At 47.0% G+C, this 16,496-nt stretch overlaps 1 long non-coding RNA gene across 1 annotated transcript; it reads right to left on the reverse strand.

Annotated features, from left to right (window-relative positions):
- Positions 1–7,789: 7,789 nt before the first annotated feature.
- LOC140189010 (uncharacterized) lies at positions 7,790–15,584 on the reverse strand. The gene is made up of 3 exons (XR_011883430.1): positions 15,427–15,584; positions 14,806–14,962; positions 7,790–7,964 (listed from the first exon to the last, which is right to left on the reverse strand). It is a non-coding gene; the product is annotated as an uncharacterized lncRNA (long non-coding RNA).
- Between the last annotated feature and the right edge of the window lie 912 nt (positions 15,585–16,496).

Genomic DNA, 16,496 nt, shown 5'->3' on the forward strand with positions numbered 1-16,496 from the left:
GTGCGTTAAGCATCTTGGTGTGGTTTGGTTATGTTTGTAAATTTGCAGGGTTTTGGCTTCAGCCTAAACCTCCTGATTCTAATCTCGAATGGAAACTTTACTTTTCCCTTGGCCCCCATTTACAAGTTCTGCTTATTCTTCCAAAAGTTCGGTTTAACGGCTTTGTCTTGTGTTTCCCAGTTGGTCAAAAGGATGTTGGATAAGCTACTGAGGCCCTAATGCAGGCGTGAGACTGGTGCAGCTAGTAGAACTACTGCCTCACAGCTTTGAGGACCCGAGGACTTTACTCCTTGGAAGGAAGAAGATTGAGGGGAGATTTGGTAGGAGTACACAAAATTATGAGGGGTATAGAAGGGGTAAATGCATGCAGGCTTTTTTTCCCACTGCATTTGTGTGGGACAACAACTGGAGGTCCCTGGTTAATGGACAAAGGTGAAAAGTTTAAGGGGAACATGAGGGGAAACTTCTTCACTCAGAAGGTGGTGAGAGTGTGGAACGAGCTGCCAGCGCAAGTGGTGCACGTGAGCTCGATTTCAATGACTAAGAGAAGTTTGGATAGGCAGGTACTTAGGAAGGCAAGTGCAATGTTAGCATTCATTTCCAGAGGTCCAGAATACAAGAGCAAGGATGTGATGCTGAGGCTTTATAAGGCACTGGTGAGGCCTCACCTTGACTATTGTGAACAGTTTTGGGCCCCTCATCTAAGAAAAGATGTGCTGGCATTGGAGAGGATTCAGAGGAGGTTCACAAGGATGATTCCAGGAATGAAAGGGTTATCATACGAGGAATGTTTGATGGCTCTGGGCTGTACTCACAGGAGTTTGGAAGGATTAGATTAGATTATGAGGACACGCAGTCCTCTTTTATTGTCACTTAGTAATGTATGCATTAAGAAATGATGAGGGGAGATCCCATTGAAACCTTTTGAATGTTGAAAGGTCTAGACAGAGTAGATGTGGAAAGGATATTTCCCATGGTCGGGGGGAGTCTGGGACAGGAGGGCACAGCCTTAGGATAGGGGAGTGTCCATTTAAAACAGAGATGCGGAGAAATTTCTTTAGCCAGAGGGTGGTGAATTTGTGGAATTTGTTGCCACAGGCAGCTATGGAGGCCAAGTCATTGGGTATATTTAAGGCAGAGATTGATTGGCTCTTGATTGGACATGGCACCAAAAGTTACGGGGAGAAGGCCGGGAACTGGGGCCGAGGAGGGGGAGAAAAGGATCAGACATGATTAAATGGCAGAGCAGACTCGATGGGCCAAATGGCCTAATTCTGCTCCTATGTCTTACATCGATGGTAGGGGTGTGGAGGGCTATGGTCCCAGTGCAGGTTGATGGGAGTAGGCAGCTTAAATGGTTCAGCACGAACAAGATGAGATAATGAGAGTCATTGGTCTCGTGGATAGTCAGAGGCCTTTTCCCAGGGTTGAAATGGCTAACACGAGAGGACACAGTTTTAAGGTGCTTGGAAGTAGGTACAGAGGAGATGTCGGGGTAAGTTTTTTACTCAGAGAGTGGTGAGCGTGTGGAATGGGCTGCCGGCGATGGTGGTGGAGGCGGATACAATAGGGTCTTTTAAGAGACTCTTAGACAGGTACATGGGGCTTAGAAAAATAGAGGGCTATGGGTAACCCTAGGTAACTTCTAAAGAGGCAGAAGAGGTGGAGTGGAGTAACGATGGCGCTAAATGGCGACTCCTTTGATTGCATCGTCAAAAACAGCTCTATTTCCATCTTTAATATTTTTATTTTTCCCTTTCAAGATTCTTTTGTAGACCCTGACCTGAAGTCACAAGCTGACTCTGGTTCTTTGCGGGAATGGGACCCACTCTTAGGGTTTCACAACTGGCCGATGTTAGGCACGCCAAGGGCTCGGCCTAAGAGCCAGGCTTGGATTTGGAAGCCGAGGATCCTGAGGATCTGGAGACAGGCAGATCGAGGGTTGGTGCCATGGCAGGATACCTGTGTGTCGTCGGAGGAGTGCGGATATCTACGGCTGTGTGCCCGGAGAGCCGGGATCTTTGAGATCTTCTGGCACAGAGCTTGAAAAAAACGACATAATAGACTTTTAACATCGTAAACCAGCAAATTGTTTGTTATGTCATCCCGTTCACTGTGAAACAGAGATATCTCTTTCTCCCTTGTTAGGGAGAGAGAGAGAGAGAGAGAGCCTGTGGTATGTCGAATACCGGGTGAAACATGAAGTCTTTGAAGTACTGCAAGTCTGTGTCTTTGCTGTTGCTTTGCTGCACGCTTGAGTGCTTGGGGGCAAGTACCAATGCTTTTTTTCGCCAGTGGGGGGTGAGGGGGGGATCGTTGCTCTCTGCCGCTTACGCGTGGGAGGGAGGGGACGGGGCGGAGACTTTGGAGTTCTAACATTTAACTGTCGTTCATTCTTTGGGGCACTTCACTGTTTTTTGGATGTTTGTGAAGAAAAAGCATTTCGGGATGTATGTTGTATACATTTCTCTGACCTTAAATTGGATCTTTGAACCTTTGAAGGACATGTTCAGCACGGGATTGTGGGCCGAGGGTCCAGTATTGTGCTGTAGGTTTTCTATGTTTCTAAGATGGGCCGGAGAGCCTGTTTCTGTGCTGGAGAAACACAGCAGGTCGGGCAGCCTCTGAAGGAAGAGAATAAAGGTTGACGTTTCGGGCCACGACCCTTCATTAGGACGGGCTACTTATTCCTGGCCTCCAGGGCTCTCTGTGTGGAGTCTGCGCGTTCTCCCTGTGGCATCACAGCCCCCTCTCGGTTCTCCGGGTGCCTCTCACATCCCAAAGAGATGCTTGTTGGTAGGTTAACTGGCCGCTCTAAGTTGCCCTGTTTAAGTGAGGGGTGGAAATTTCACGACATCTGATATTAAACCCGATTCTGGTCCTGAAAGTCCCTTTTAGAACAGGGATGGGGAGGAATTTCTTTAGCCGGGGGTGGTGAACCTGTGGAATTCTTTGCCATGGATGGTTATGGAGGCCAAAGGCTGTGGTTAATAGGCTCTTGATTAGGAAGGGTGTCAAAAGTTAAGGAGAGAAGGGAGGAGAATGGGGTTAAGAGGGTAATAAATCTGCCATGATGGAATAGCAGAGCAGACTCGATGGGCCGAGTGGTCTATTTCAGCTCCTATGTCTTATGGAACCTAGGAGCAGTTGTAAGAGGAATTGGTGTAAGAGGCTTCTTAGATAGGAGACTTGGATTTGATGGGCCAAAGGGCCTGTTTACATATTGTTTCTATACTGTATGATCAGGGGAACAACAACATCTCAGGACGCTTGGGACAGGCAGAAGAGAAACTGACCACCCCTCTTCCTCCTGGCTCCTCCCCACGGACCTTACCAGGAACGCCAACACCCGTTGACACCCTCTGCCTCTTCTCCTCCTCCGCAGAACTTCGTAACAACAGGTGTTGGATCGTTTGCCCCGATATCTTTTTGTGGCTCAGTAGCAAATTTTGCAGATGTTACTGAAGAGTGAAAGAGGCAAATCGGCAGTTCAAAGTTCAAACTAAATTTTATTGCCAAGGTACATATCTGTCACCATATATAACCCCCCAGATTCATTTTCTTTTGGGCATACTCAACAAATCTATAGAACATAGAACATAGGATAGTACAGCCCTGTGCAGGCCCTTCAGCCCACAATGTTGTGCTGACCCTCAAACCCTGCCTCCCATATAACCCCCCACCTTAAATTCCTCCATATACCTGTCTAGTAGTCTCTTAAGTTTCACTAGTGTATCTGCCTCCACCACTGGCTCAGGAAGTGCATTCCACGCACCAACCACTCTCTGAGTAAAAATCTTCCTCTAATATCCCTCTAGAACTTCCCACCCCTTACCTTAAAGCCATGTCCTGTTGTTTTGAGGAGTGGTGCCCTGGGGAAGAGGTGCTGGCTGACCACTCTATCTAATCCTCGTAACAGAATCAAAGAAAGACTGCCCAACTAGGACTTTCAGCCAGAGTGCAGAAGACAACAAACTGTGAAAATGCAAAAAAATAGAAATAATAATACGATAGATATTGAGAACATGAGATGAAGAGTCCTTGAAAGTGAGTTCACGGGTTGTGGGAACACTTCAATGATGGGGCAAGTGAAGTTGAGTGAAGTTATCCCTTTTGGTTCAAGAACATGACGGTTGAGGGGTGGTAACTGTTCCTGAACCTGGTGGTGCGAGTCCTGAGGCTCCTGTACCTCCTTCCCGATGGCAGCGGCAAGAAGAGAGCATGGCCTGGGTGGTGGGGGTCCCCGATGATGGATGCTGCTTTCCTGCGACTATGTTTCATGTAGATGTGCTCAATGTACAGTTTGGTGGACTGGCTGTACCCTCCAATTTTTGTCCAATTTTCCATTCAAGAGCATTGGTGTTATGATGCAGCCAGTCAATATACTCTCCACCACACATCTAAATAAGTTTGTCGAAGTTTTAGATGTCAGGCCAAGTCTCTGCAAACTCCAAAGAGGTAGTGCTTCCTTCGTAATTGCACTTACATACTGGGCCCAGGATAGGTTCTCTGAGATAATAACACCCAGGAGTTTAAAATTACTGACTCTCTCCACCTTTGATCCTCCGACCAGGTCAGGCCCACGGACCTCTGGTTTCAAATCACATGTACGTTGAAACATACAGTGAAATGCGTCGTTTGCTTCAGATCAAATCAGTGAGGACTGTGCTGGGCAGCCCGCAAGTGGCTCTGTGCTTCTGGCGCCAATAACTTACGACCCCTAACCGGTACGTCTTTGGACTGTGGGAGGAAACCGGAGCACCCGGAGGAAACCCACGTGGTCACGGGGAGAACGTACAAACTCCTCATGGGCAGCGATGGGAATCGAACCCCCTAATCAGTGATCGCAGGCGCTGTAAAGTGATGCCCTAACCGCCGGGCCCACACGTTACCAGTGGCCAGTACATCATCAGGAGCTTTAAAATGAGGTGACACGGTAATCATGGCAGGCAGAGAAGGCTACAGACCCAGAACTGGTGAATGGGATTGGTTCAGATAGGTTCGTGATGGTCAGGATGTACACGGGTGCTCTTTGATCATAAACAATTTGTCTTTTGTCTCTGGGTGTCGATCATCAAGGGCAAAGGCTTGACAGTAACAGTGAATTTTTTTCCTTCAGGCGGTTTATAGATTAATTCATTAATCTGAAGGCAGCCAATTACGTCTGATTAGACAACAACAGCTTGTCTAGTTAAAGCCCACAAGTAAAGATGGCTGTAAATCTCTCAACAACATGTAAGGGTTTCTTCTTTTATCTTACTGTTAAGGTGAATAAAATGGCTTCTCTGTACTGTTAACTGCTGAGACAGTGGTTCTCTATAGCAGTATGTTTGGATTATAATTAGTGATAACGGGACTTGTATTCATTTGCAAACCAATTGGGATAGATGTTATTCTTTCTGTCTGTGTGAAAGCTGTTAGTTTGTGCGGGCTTTGGGAGAAGGCGCGAGGAGGATGAAGCAAGAAGAATTGGCTTGAGGGGAAGGTTGCCGGACCCGCTGGGCCTGGGCTCAGGGCGGGAGCCCAGGGGTCAACGATGAGCAAAGGGGGATCAGCGAAAGGGAATCCGTGAGCTCCAACGTTTGTGCACTGGGCATATTGATGAGATTATAGGCGCCTTTTATTTGTTTTCCTTTTCTTCTGTTTCTCTACTAACCCCATACTTAAATATAAAATCTTAATCGTTTAACTGCACATTGTGGACTGAATGTTATTTCGGGGTACTGATGTTACACAGGGGACACAACACGCAGTATCCATCCAAACAAGAGTGCTAAAGTTTGGCCGGGGAGGGGGCGCCACCCCCGGGATCATGCCACTAGATGCAACGAGTGTTACAAACAGAATGAAGGTTAATTTGGATATTAACCCTGGCAACAGGAGGTCAGTGGAGAGGTGAAGGGCGGGTAGAGAGCATGGGTCACAGGGAAGTCAGTCAGGGAGTGGGGCTGATGACATCACACTGAGAATCAGAATGGTTTCAAAGGACTGAATGGCCTCTGGTATTATAAGAGATAAATACGAGAAATCGAGGATTCCTTTGTTAACATACGTTAAGAGTTCAAAGTACATTTGTTATCGAAGGACATAATAATAAAGGCATCCGTTAGTCTTGCGAGACCATGGATCTGCACCTGGAAAGTCCTCACTCTCCAGGGCACAGGCCTGGGCAAGGTTGTATGGAAGACCAGCAGTTGCCCATACTGCAAGTCTCCCCTCTCCACGACACCAATACTGTGCAAGGGAAGGGCGTTAGGACCCATAGAGCTTGGCACCGGTGTCATCGCAGAGCAATGTGTGGTTAAGTGCCTTGCTCAAGGACACAACACGTTGCCCCGGCTGGGGCTCGAACTCACGACCTTCAGGTCGCTAGTCCAATGCCTTAACCACTTGGCCACGTGCCCACACTATCGAAGGACATATATGTCACAATATGCAATTTTCAGAATGAGGCTTAATATTACTGTGTTTGCAGCAGAGGTACAATGCAGTACATAATAGTAAAGGAAAAAGTAAATTTCAATAATTACAGTAAATATATATATTAAATAGTTAAATTAAATAAGGAGTGAAAAATGAAAATTAAAAGGTAGTTGGGTAATATTCATGGGTTCAATGTCCATTCAGAAATCGGATGGCAGAGGGGAAGAAGCTGTTCCTGAATCGCTGAGTGTGTGCCTTCAGGCTCCTGTACCTCCTCCCTGATGGTAACAGTGAGAAGAGGGCATGTCCTGGGTGATCAGAGTACTTATTGATGTATACTGCCTTTCTGAGACACTGCTCCTTGAAGATGTCCTGGAGACTACAGAGGCTGGTGCCCATGATGGAGCTGACTGAGTTTACAACTCTCTGCAGCTTAATTCAATCCTGTGCAGTAGCCACCCCATGCCATACCAGATGATGATACAGCCAGTAATGAAGCTGTCCATTGTCTTTGGTGACATAACTCAACAAATTAACCCAGCCGACAGGAGATCAGTGGGAAGCTGATGGGCGCCTAGGAGAAACCGGTCTCTGTGAGGTTGATGAGATCACGCTGAGAACCGCACAGTCCCGAAGGGCCGAATGGCTCTGGTATTATAAGATATAAATATGACAAATCAAGGATGTTCTCAAGTGAAGGTGCAACTTCATCCATGGGGCCTGCAGAGTAGTCACAGATGTGTTTATTGTTGGTAATGCTAGATTCAGCGGAACACCTAAAACTTTGACAAACTTCTGTAGGTGCACATTAGTGAGTATCCTGACTGGCTGCATCATGGCCTGGTACGGAAACACCAATGCCCAGGGAAGGAAAGGTCTACAGAAAGTGGTGGATGCAGCCCAGACCCTTCCCTCTATTCAGCATGTCTACCAGGAACGCTGCCACAAGAAAGTATCTTCCACCATCCAGCCCGTGCTCCCTTCTCACTGCTGCCATCGGGAAGGAGGTGCAGGAGCCTCAGGTCCCACACCACCAAGTTCAGGAACAGTTATCACCCCCCAACCATCAGGCTCTTGAACCAGTGTGGGTAACTTCACTCACGTCAACTCTGAACCGATGGACTCATTTTCAAGGACTCTGCAACTCATGTTCTCTGTATTATTTATTTATTGCTCTTTTTTCCCCTTTTATTTCAATAGTTTGTCTTCTTTTGTACATTTGTTGTTGTCAGTCTGTGCTTGTGTGCAGTTTTTCATTGATTCTATTATATTTTTTGTTCTGTGAATGCCTGCGAGAAAATGAATCAGGGTAGTAGATGGTGATGTATACATACTTTAATAATAAATGAACTTTAACTTTGACTTTGACAGAGACACAGAGTGGCTGCAGGTGCTCGCAACGAACAATCTTCTGGAAGTTCTGGTGGACCAGTCAGCGTCTGCGGAGGGAAGTGGACAGTTGACCATAGTTCTGGTGGACCAGCCAACGTCGGCGGAGGGAAGTGGACAGTCAGTTATAGTTCTGGTGGACCAGGCAGCGTCTACGGAGGGAAGTGGACAGTCAGTTATAGTTCTGGTGGACCAGCCAGCGTCTGCGGAGGTAAGTGGACAGTTGGTTATAGTTCTGTGGGATAAATATCTGCCTATTTTTTTTCCTGCTCTTCCAGTAATGACCGTGCAATCTATTTTGTCCACTTAAGGTGGCTATAATGCTATGACATAAAAAATGCCATCATTAGTATCATCATGGGGAGATTGGGAGCTGAGAGGGAAGTTGGATCACCCATGACGAAATGGCGGAGCAGACTCGATGGGACAAATGGCCTAATTCTTCTGCTATATCTTATGGTCTTATCATTATGTGACGTGCTGTATGACATCATCATTATGTGCTGCTTCATATGACATTATCATCATGTGCCATGTCGTATGATGTGGGCGATCGTGGTGACCATGATTGTTCTTGGCAAATTTCTCCACAGAAATGGTTTGCCATCACCTTCTTCTGGGCAGTGTGTGTCAGGAGACTCCCCGCCCCCAAGCCATTATCAATACTCTTCAGAGATTGTCTGCCTGTCGTCAGTGGTCACATAACCAGGACTTGTGATCCTCACCGGCTGCTCATACAACCATCCACCACCTGCTCCCATGGGTTCACGTGACCCTGATCGGGGGGCTAAGCAGATGCCACTCCTTGCCCAAGGGTGACCTGCAGGCTAGCAGAGGGAAGGAGCGCCTCACACCTCCTTTGATAGAGACGTATCTCCACCCCACCGCCCTGTTAAAAAATATGAACAGTGTAGAAAGCTGCAGGCCAAGTGTTGGTAAATGAGATTCGTACACAGAACACAGAATATAGAACAGCACATTGCCGACCTCTTAACCTACTCCAAGATGAATCTAGCCCTTCCATCCCACATAGCCCTCCATTTTTCTATCGTCCATGTGTTAATAAGAGTCTCTTAATTGTCCCTAGTGTATCTGCCTCTATCACCACCCTTGGCAGCGCGTTCCATGCACTCAGTACTCTCTGTGTGAAAAGAAAAGTAACTCTGACACCACCACACCATTCTTTCCTCCAATCACCTAAAAATTATGCCCCAGTGTTAGCCACTTCCACCCTGCGAGAAAAGATTCTGGGGCTGTCCACTCAATCTGTGCCTCTTATCATCTTGTACACCTCCATCAAGTCACCTCCATCCTGCTTCACTCCCAAGAGAAATGCCCTAGCTCGCTCAACCTATCCTCATAGGACACGTTCTCTAATATAGCCAGCATCCTGGTAAATCTCCTCTGCGCCCTCTCTAAAGCCTCCACGCCCTTCCTTTCAAGAGGCGACCGTGACAGAACACAAGTGTGGTCTAACCGGAGCTTTAGAGAGCTGCAACATTACCTCGCAGTTCTTGAGCTCAATTCCCCCGGCTAGTGAAGGCCATCACGGACATGGCAGACCAATTGAATAACTACTTTGGTTCCGTCTTCACTAAGGAGGACATAAATAATCTTCTGGAAATAGTAGGGGACCGAGGGTCCAGTGAGATGGAGGAACTGAGGGAAATACACGTTAGTAGAGAGGTGGTGTTTAGTAAATTGAAGGGATTAAAGGCAGATAAATCCCCAGGGCCAGATGGTCTGCATCCCAGAGTGCTTAAGGAAGGAGTCCAAGAAATAGTGGATGCATTAGTGATAATTTTTCAAAACTCGTTAGATTCTGGACTAGTTCCTGAGGATTGGAGGGTGGCTAATGTAACCCCACTTTTTAAAAAAGGAGTGAGAGAGAAACCGGGGAATTATAGACCAGTTAACCTGGCATCGGTGGTGGGGAAAATGCTAGAGTCAGTTATCAAAGATGTGATGACAGCATATTTGGAAAGCGATGAAATCATTGGACAAAGTCAGCATGGATTTGTGAAAGGAAAATCATGTCTGACGAATCTCATAGAATTTTTTGAGGATGTAACTAGCAGGGAGGATAGGGGAGAACCAGTGGATGTGGTATATTTGGATTTTCAAAAGGCTTTTAACAAGGTCCCACATGGGAGATTCCTGTGCAAACTTAAAGCACACAGTATTGGGGGTATGGTATTGATGTGGATAGAGAATTGGTTGGCAGACAGGAAGCAAAGAGTGGGAATAAACGGGACCTTTTCAGAATAGCAGGCAGTGACTAGTGAGGTACCACAAGACTCAGTGCTGGGACCCCAGTTGTTTACAATATATATTAATGACTTAGACGAGGGAATTAAATGCAGCATCTCCAAGTTTGCGGATGGCACGAAGGTGGGCGGCAGTGTTAGCTGTGAGGAGGATACAGGGTTGCTTGGATAGGTTAGGTGAGTGGGCAAATTCATGGCAGATGCAATTTAATGTGGATAAATGTGAGGTTATCCACTTTGGTGGCAAGAACAGGAAAACAGATTATTATCTGAATGTTGGCTGATTAGGAAAAGAGGAGGTGCAACGAGACCTGGGTGTCATTGTACACCAGTCATTGAAAGTGGGCATGCAGGTACAGCAGGTGGTGAAAAAGGCGAACGGTATGCTGGCATTCATAGCAAGAGGATTCGAGTACAGGAGCAGGGAGGTTCTACTGAAGTTGTACAAGGCCTTGGTGAGACCACACCTGGAGTATTGTGTGCAGTTTTGGTCCCCTTATCTGAGGAAAGACAATCTTGCCATAGAGGGAGTACAAAGAAGGTTCACCGGATTGATTCCTGGGATGGCAGGACTTTCATATGATGAAAGACTGGATGAACTAGGCTTATACTCACTGGAATTTAGAAGATTGAGGGGGGATCTTATTGAAACATATAAAATTCTAAAGGGATTGGACAGGCTAGATGTAGGAAGATTGTTCCCAATGTTGGGGAAGTCCAGAACGAGGGCTCACAGTTTAAAGATAAAGGGGAAGCCTTTTAGGACCGAGATGAGGAAAAACTTCTTCACACAGAGAGTAGTGAATCTGTGGAATTCTCTGCCACAGGAAACAGTTGAAGCCAGTTCATTGGCTATATTTAAGAGGGAGTTAGATGTGGCCCTTGTGGCTAAAGGGATCAGGGGGTATGGAGAAAAGACAGGTACAGGGTTCTGAGTTGGATGATCAGCCATGATCATACTGAATGGCACTGCAGGCTCAAAGGGCTAAATGGCCTACTCCTGTACCTATTTTCTATGTTTCTATGTATCACTCCGTACCACACTAACAACCTTCGTGGCAACTTCGAGGAATCTATGGACGTGGACCCCAAGATCCCTCAGGTCCTCCACGCTGCTGAGAATCCTGCCGTTAACCCTGTATTTGGCCTTCAAGTCCGACCTTCCAAAGTGAGGCACTTCATAGTTTTCCGTTTGAACTCCCATCTGCCGTACAGATGGGTACACAAGGAGCTTGACCGGAAGCCAGAGGAGCTGACAGTGACGGTATTGTCCAAGCTCCAGTACCCTGACAGTGCACGACCCTCAGTCCTGGCACTGGATTAGGACGCCGATCAGGACCGCACAGGAACAGGCTCGTAGGCCCACAAAGGTTCTGCATAACATTTGCACACTGGATGTTTGCCGATCTTGGATATGCTGGGCTCCTCCACAACCTTGTCGTAGGGTCTGGAGGCTTGCACGCCTCAGTGACCTGGAGAGCTGTGCTGGCTGGAGTCAGGGCTTTGTACTTTGGCCATTGGTAGGGTCACCCATGCCAAACAGGGTCAAAGGGTAGAGGCCAGACTGAGAGTGGTCCACCGGTCCTCCAGGTTCGAGGCCAACAACCCCGACTGGTCAAACAAAACCGTTACAGAAACAGCTGAGTGTGACGGTATTCCCGAGTCTCTGCCTGGGACTTGCACGACTGACAGTAGTGAAAACTGAGAGGAAACTACTGACACGATGAAGGAAGCCTCGAACACCGCCAGAGATGGAGGGCCCTCATTGCGTGACGGGGAAGAAGGTACGTAAGCAAGTTATGTGTGGTTATTCATGAATTCTGTTGTATTTCCATATTTTCCAGTGGCTCCCTGCAAGAAAATGAATCTCAAGGTTGTATATGGTGTACAGCTTTGATCGTTTGAACGTTGAACTTTTAAAGCAGTAATTAGATGCCTAACATAGGATCGCGATGTAATGATGCAGCTCTATAAAACTCTGGTTAGGCCACACTTGGAGTACTGTGTCCAGTACTGGTCGCCTCACTATAGGAAGGATGTGAAAGCATTGGAAAGGGTACAGAGGAGATTTACCAGGATGCTGCCTGGTTTAGAGAGTATGCATTATGATCAGAGATTAAGGGAGCTAGAGCTTTACTCTTTGGAGAGAAGGAGTATGAGAGGAGACATGATAGAGGTGTACAAGATAATAAGAGTAATAGATAGAGTGGATAGCCAGCGCCTCTTCCCAGGGCACCATGGCTCAATACAAGAGGACATGGCTTTAAGGTAAGGGGTGGGAAGTTCAAGGGGGATATTAGAGGAAGGTTTTTTACTCAGAGTGTGGTTGGTGCGTGGAATGCACTGCCTGAGTCAGTGGTGGAGGCAGATACACTAGTGAAGTTTAAGAGACGACTAGACAGGTATATGGAGGAATTTAATGTGGGGGCTTATATGGGAGGCAGGGTTTGAGGGTCGGCACAACATTGTGGGCCGAAGGGCCTGTACTGTGCTGTACTATTCTATGTTCTATAACTAATCCCTTCAGATTTATTTATTCAGATTCAGATTTATATATCATCAAAACACACAGTGAAATTCGTCATTTGCTTTAACAACCAACGTGGCCATTACGGAACACAAGGAGCAACAAACAGTAACAAATCAAACCACTTTCCTCCCTCCTGTCCCCCTCACACACATGGGCAGGCCTCGAACCCCAGAACAGGCCTGCAGGCTTCGGCCATTGTTTCGTTTCTGTATTTATTCAGATAAACCTCCGATGCTTTGAACCAACACTTCTCGGCAATCCCCGATTTAACCCCAGCCTGATCTTTTTTTAATCTTTTTATCAATTTTCACATTCATAAACATAATAACAATAGTGATATAAAGAGATTGGAATTACATTATTGATAATAAACATATACAAAAGAAACCACAAATAGTACGAGTGTAATAAACTTCCGAACTCTTGATATAATTAATCATGAAGAGAAAAAAAAGAAAAAAATATCATGAAGAAAAACCCCAGAAAAAACAGACAGAACAAAACAGGGCTGAACCAATATATTAGAATGAACACGTTCATTAATGTCGTCAACTCCGCTCCTCTATTCATATATTCTAAGTTAATAAAAAGGATTCAGAAAAGGTCAAACTACATCATATGAAAATGTTGAATAAACCCCAGCCTAATCACTGGAGAATTGACAATGGCCAACTAACCGACCAACCGGTACGTCGGTGCACCGTGGGAGGAAACGGGAGCGCACGGAGGAAACCCTCGCGGTCACGGGGAGAGAATGCACAAACTCCACGCGAGCAGTGGCAGGCGTTGAACACGGGTCGCTGGTACTGTGAAGCGTCGTGCTGACCGCGGCCCAACTGCGCTGCCCCTTCTGGAGGCCTGATCAACCTCCGGGCGTCGATCTTCGGCATCAGCGCCCGGACTGACCCGTGACAGGACCCTGCACCTCGGATTCCGGGCGTGCTGACTGGCCGGCTCTCATGCCTCCAGCTCGTACGGACGTGCACTGACCCGAGAGTGTCCTGAAGTCCCTGGGCTGGAGGTTCCCCACCCTACTTGTGCCAAGGACCAACACCGTTAAGCAACACACACAAAATGCTGGTAGAACGCAGCAGGCCAGGCAGCATCTACAGAAAGAGGTACAGTTGATGTTTCGGGCCAAGACCCTTCGTCAGGACTAACTGAAGGAAGAGCTAGTAAGAGATTTGAAAGTGGGAGGGGGAGGGGGAGATCCGAAATGATAGGAGAAGACAGGAGGGGGAGGGATGGAACCAAGAGCTGGACAGGTGATTGGCAAAAGGGATATGAGAGGATCATGGGACAGGAGGCCCAGGGAGAAGGAAAGGGGGGAGGGGGGAAACCCAGAGGATGGGCAAGGGGTATCGTCAGAGGGACAGAGGGAGAAAAAGGAGAGAGGGAGAAAGAATGTGTGTATATAAATAAATAACAGATGGGGTACGAGGGGGAGGTGGGGCATTAGCAGAAGTTAGAGAAGTCAATGTTCATGTCGTCAGGTTGGAGGCTACCCAGACAGAATATAAGGTGTTGTTCCTCCAACCTGAGTGTGGCTTCATCTTGACAGTAGAGGAGGCTGTGGATAGACATATCAGAATGGGAATGGGATGTGGAATTAAAATGTGTGGCCACTGGGAGATCCTGCTTTCTCTGGCGGACAGAACGTAGGTGTTCAGCGAAATGGTCTCCCAGTTTGCGTCAGATCTCGCCAATATATAGAAGGCCGCAACGTTAAACCACTGCCCTACACAAAAATTAGCCTGTTCTCCCTGCTCAGTCTCCATATCCCTCCATCCTCTGTATTCATGTGTCTATCCAAGAGCCTCACTTGCCTCCACTACCACTCCCAGCAGCATGTTCCAGACACCCGCCACTCTCCGTGTAAAATAAAATCTACCCTGTACATCTCCCTCCCACCTTAAATGTATACCTTGTCGTATTATACATTTCAACCCTTGGGGGAAGAAAACAAACAACGATCTACTCTATCTGCATCTCTCGTAATCTTATAAACTTCAATCAGATCTGCCCCCAGCCTCTCCTCACCCATCTCACCCAGACGGATCTCCTGGCAGACCTCTTGCATCTTCTCCCCAACCAGTTCAGGGGCAGTTCTTACCTCTCAACCAGCAGGCTCTCGAACCAGAGTGGACAGCTTCACTCACCCCAGCAATGAACCGACTCCACAGCATGCGGACTCACTTTCAAGGACTCCACAACTCGTCTTCTCGATATTTCTTTCTTTTATTTCTTTTTGTTTTTGGACAATTTGTTGCCTTTTGCACCTTGGTTGTCTGTCTTCATTAGCGTGTAGTTTTTCCTTGATTCCATCATGTTTCTTTGTAGCTACTGTGAATCCCTGCGAAAGAAAATGAATCTCAGGGTAATACATGGTGTGTGTGTATATATATATATAGGCATCCGTTAGTCTCATGAGACCATGGATTTGCGCGTTGGAAGGTTTCCAGGGCGCAGGCCTGGGCAAGGTTGTATGGAAGACCAGCAGTTGCCCATGCTGCAAGTCTCCCCTCTCCATGATACCGATGTGGTCCAAGGGAAGGGCATTAGGACCCAAACAGCTTGGCACCGGTGTCGTCCAGAGCAATGTGTGATTAAGTGCCTTGCTCAAGCACACACACGCTGCGTCAGCCAAGGCTCGAATTCACGAACTTCAGGTCAGTAGACCAACTCTTTAACCACTTGGCCACGCGCCAACAGTGTGTGTGTGTGTGTGTGTGTGTGTGTGTGTGTGTGTGTGTGTGTGTGTGTGTCTGTGTGTGTCTGTGTCATATAAATAATTTCATAATACTTCGCAAAACACACAAAATGCTGGAGGAACTCAGCAGGTCAGGCAGCACCAATGGAAAAGAACAAACAGTCGATATTTCGGCCGAGACCCTTGTTCAGGACTGAGAAGGAAATGGTGGGGGGTGGGGGAGATGCCAGAATAAAAAGGTAGGGAGGAGGGGAAGGAGGCTAGCCGGGTGGGTAAAGGGCTGGAGAGGAAGGAATCTGATGGGACAGGAGAGTGAACCAGAGGGGAAAGTGGAGGAGGAGGGACTCAGGAGGAGGTGATAGGCAGCTGAGAAGAAGTGAAAGGTTAGAGTGGGAAATGGTGGGGCGGGGGATTTGTTTACTGGAAAAAGAAATCAATTCCCATGTCATCAGTTTGGTATATAAGATTTATTTTACTTTGAACCTGTACTTCCTTTCCAAAAAAGAGGCAACAGAAAATTATCATAAAACTCCAAATGCGGCCTAACCGGAGTTTTAGAAGCCTACAACATAACTTCTTTGGGTAAGTGCAGCATTGAACAAACATTGTGGAAAATATATACAGGGAAGTTAAATAATCTTCTCAGCATTTTAAAACAGTTTTACAAATGAAGACACGATAAAATTCATTGCAAATCCCGTCACTTTTGTTGGCCACAATTCGAGGTGCTGTGGCCAAGATTGCCAGCTGTTTACTCTCTTTGTGAGTCACATTGAATGTTTGGAGGCTTCATGGTCTAGTGGGATTTTCGCAATAGTTGTGAATGCTTGCATAATTCAAAAATAAAACACACAAGAGATTCTGTAGTTGCTGAAAATGCAAAGTAACACGCACAAAACACTGGAGGAACTCAGCAGGTCAGGCAGCATCTGTGGAGAGGAATAAATAGGTGACCCAATGAAGGGTCTTGGCCCGAAGCGCCCGCTATTTATGCCCCTCCATAGATGCTACCTGACCTATTGAGCTCCTCCAGCATTTTGTGTGTTTTGCTCTGGAAACTACTACGAGGAACAAGCAACACAGACAAAATGCTGGTGGAACTCAGCAGACCAGGCAGCATCTGTGGAAAAGAGTGAACAGGTATGTCAGGAGGAACAAGTATGTCAGAACTTTGGTT

The sequence above is a fragment of the Mobula birostris genome, chromosome 28 (genome assembly GCF_030028105.1).
Source record: "Mobula birostris isolate sMobBir1 chromosome 28, sMobBir1.hap1, whole genome shotgun sequence".
Classification (NCBI taxonomy): Eukaryota; Metazoa; Chordata; class Chondrichthyes; order Myliobatiformes; family Myliobatidae; genus Mobula; species Mobula birostris.